General features: G+C 32.4%; 1 non-coding gene across 1 annotated transcript; it reads right to left on the bottom strand.

Annotated features, from left to right (window-relative positions):
• Positions 1-1683: 1683 nt before the first annotated feature.
• LOC119473869 lies at positions 1684-1814 on the bottom strand. Its single transcript, XR_005203119.1, has one exon. It is a non-coding gene; the product is annotated as a U6atac minor spliceosomal RNA (small nuclear RNA).
• Between the last annotated feature and the right edge of the window lie 2090 nt (positions 1815-3904).

The raw sequence follows: 3904 nt of genomic DNA, 5'->3' as shown, positions 1-3904 counted from the left end.
AAAGCCTCAGACACTCAACACCAGCCCATAAAAGCAGCTGGGAAGGAGGCTGTACCCTACAAAGCTTCATGGGCTGAGCTGCTCAAGCCCATGGGAACCCACCTCCTGCATCAGCATGACCTGGATGTAAGATATGGAGTCAAAGGCGATTATTTGGAACTTTAAGATCTGACTGTCTTGCTGGATTTCAGATTTGCGTGGTGCCTGCAGTCCCTTTTGTTTTGGCCAATTTCTCCCATTTGGAATGGTTGTATTTACCCAATGACTGTACTCCCATTGTATCTAGGATGAACTAACTTGCTTTTGATTTTAAAGGCTCATAGACAGAAGGGACTTTCTTGTCTCAGATGAAACTTTGGATTGTGGCCTTTTGAGTTAATGCTAAAGTGGATTAAGACTTTGGAAAACTATTGGTAAGGCATGATTGGTTTTAAAATGTGATAACATGAGATTTGGTTGTGTCCTTACCCAAATCCCATCTTGAATTCCCACATGTTGTGGGAGGGACCCGGTGGGAGGTAATTGAGTCATGGGGCAGAGTCTTTCCTGTGCTGTTCTTGTAATAGTGAATAAATCTCACAAGATCTGATGGTTGTTTATAAGGGGAGTTTCCCTGCACCAGCTCTTTTCTCTTCTCTGCCGCCATGTGAGATGTGACTTTCACATTCCGCCATGAATGTGAGGCCTCCCTAGCCACGTGGAACTGTATGTCCATTAAACCTCTTTCTTTTGTAAATTGCCCAGTCTCAGGTTTGTCTTTATCAGCAGCACGAAAACAGACTACTACACTGATTCACATGTTTATACACAGTCTAACAATGACATCTTTGTCATGATTGCTGCCTGGTCACCAGCAACTATGAAATTCCATAGATGTTGAAATTCATCCTTACTTTAGAGATGTTAAAGTATGTAATAATGTGTATCATTTAAATTATTGAAATATGTGATTTAAGGCTCATCTATTAGATATGTTCAAGTATATGGATGTATCTTCCTGGTGGATTTAAAATTTTATTATATGAATTGATCCCTTTGTCTCTATCTTGATATTTCTTTTGGCCAATATTGACTTTTTATATGTTTTCTCACCATTATTTTGAAAATTTGTTCCTATATCTTAGGTTATAGGTTGTGAACGATGGCCTACTGGCCAACTTTGGCCCACCTCCTGTGTTTTTAAATGAAATATTATTGACACATAGCCATGCTCATTCACATTTGTATATGGTCTATGTCTGCTTTCACACTCCAGTAACCAAGTTGAAAAGTCGCTGCTGAAACCATTTGGCCCATAAAGTGAAAAACATTTACCACTTGACCCTTCACAGAAAAGCTTTGCTATCCTCTGTGTTTGGCCCATCTTTATATTTTAGATGGAAATAGCACTTGTAAGCATTTAATTAATTAATTTAGAGATGCATTATGGAAATTTTATTATCTTGTCAAATAATTCAAACTGCAGTTAGTTACAGTATACTGGTTATACATCTATTAATTCATATGTGTGTTTTTACTGTAGAAACTGTTAGTGCATTTGTGTTTATATAGTAGGAAAATACTTATCTCTAGAGAATATATCATAAGAGTGATTCTTTATATTTTCAGAGCTCTTTTTATTTTTTTATTTTTAAGTGAATTACCTTGTTTGGTACTTGAAGTACTGAAACAGCTAAAGTAGAGAAAAAATTGAAGCTCAGAGAGGTTAAGTGTTTTTTCTTAAGCTAGACCGTATCCAAGACGCAAGATAGACCCAAGGGCCTCTTCCGGCCTTGTCAAGGGGAATGCTAACCTTCTCTCCTTTCATATGACACAAAATACAATTTTATATGCAGTTCTAGAAGCTCTGACTTTGTATTTGGTTACTTCTGTTTATTAGGATATATTTGCCCTGATTTTTAATGTTAAATTTCTATTTGTCTCAATTTAAATATTTCTTTTCCTTCCTGGCTTGCTTATTTGATGAGTTTTTCTATTTGTTAGTTTTTCTGTTTTTTTTTCTTACTAAGTATTTTCTCTTTTGCTATTTAGAACATTATTTCATGTTCTTTGTATGTTTACTATTAAGTTCTTTTAATTGCAAACTTAAGTTATTAAATGCAATGCAATATTTTAATCTCTCTCCTGCTGTATACAAGGACACTAGAACACTTAATTCTGATAGTTCTGTTCCTTCTTAATAACCTAAGAATCTCCAGTGTTTTAAAGCTAATTTCTACTTAACACCTTAATTTAGAAATTACCTGCATAACATTTAATACAGATACTGCTTATTCAAATCTATCTACCCATTAACCATTTCATTATCTCTTTGCTTATTTGTTTCCATTTTAGTATTTACTTCTAGGATAATTTCTCGTCTTGTCTGAGAAGTTAGAAGTTAGAAGTTGGTTTAGCAAAAATATGTTAGTAATAGCTTTTTTAAAGTTTTTTTAAAACCATATTTGCTTTCTACTTTATATAGTATATAAAATAGAAATATACTATTATATAAATATATACCAAATATATATATTAGTAAATAAATATACTAGTATGCTTTATATACTAGCAATATAAAATAGAAATTAGTATTTACTACACATATTAATAAGGTTATATCTGCTATATACCCAGTCCTCAGCTGACACCTGTTTCTTTTACCCTCTTAAGATATTTATTTTTGTTGCTTCAGATAAGTATCCTGTCAACCACTGATTTGTAAACTATCTGTCCTTTCTATCTGCTTAAAACATTGTCGGTGTCCCTGGTGATGTGGTATTTCACTCTAATTTACATATATTTAGATTAATTTTTTTATTTTACTTAGCCTGCTTAGCATATATTGAACTTCCTGAATCTTTGGGGTCACTCTTTCAACAACTCTAAAATTTGTAGTTAGTATTTTTGTATATCTAATTTCTCCAAAATATTCTGTAACTCATCATCTTGGAATTTAAAGTAGACATATGTTGGAACTTTTCATTTTAACTATATATTACTTACATTTTCTTTCAAATGTTTAACTTTTTGAATCACTCTTTTCAACGATTATTATCTACAGATCTAATTTTAGTCCACTAATTATCTCATGATTCTCTAATCAGCTGCTGAGAAAAAATTCTATGATTCAGTTTTTAAGAATAAAAGACATATTTTCCTTTGAAAATTCTTTGTTGTCTGAAAACAATTTCATGATGAATACTCTTTTTTGTGAAATTAACCATACTGTCTATTTCAAACATATTATTCTATATTAGGTATCAAATAATTCTAATATATAAAATATTTTGTGGTTCAAAGACATTTGCTGTTTATATTGACTTTGATTCATAGTAGCTCATTTTTTTTAATTTTTAGTAATCCTTGATTATGAGCTTTTTTTAGAATTTTAGTCTGTAGAAAATTAGAGAAGCAGAATTTTGAATTTTTTTCCCCCAGAATGAAATTTCACGTGGGGTAAACATATTATCACAAACTTGGGGCTACTAGACACCTGTGGGACAATTTTGCTTTCGGGTTTTTGGTTCAATATGAAAGGTGTGAGTAAACTCTTCAAATCTGCTGCTAGTTCAAGAATTAATTTCAGGATCTTTGCACAAATTGGGACATTTGCATTCAAAGTTTATATATCAGGTTTGTTATTGACAATGATAGAAAGCCCAACAATTCATTACAAAGTGAGTTTTCTTCAGGATTTAGGTAACAATCTTTAGTGCGTGTGTTCCACACTGCTACTAGAATTCAAAATTTCTGTATACATTCAGAAACCTATACTTCCCTGATCATCAAGACAAAAAATAACAACATGTTTAATTCTCTTTTATATAAGAAGATATATTTTTATAGTACCTCACTGCATCCCATCCCCACACTTGTTCTCACAATCGTGGTATATAAACTATAAGGCCTCTGGCAATTCTGA

The sequence above is a fragment of the Cebus imitator genome, unplaced genomic scaffold, assembly GCF_001604975.1.
Source record: "Cebus imitator isolate Cc_AM_T3 unplaced genomic scaffold, Cebus_imitator-1.0 Scaffold190, whole genome shotgun sequence".
NCBI lineage: Eukaryota > Metazoa > Chordata > Mammalia > Primates > Cebidae > Cebus > Cebus imitator.
The sequence above is the reverse complement of the archived record's forward strand: the minus strand, read 5'-3'. Positions and strand labels throughout refer to the sequence as shown.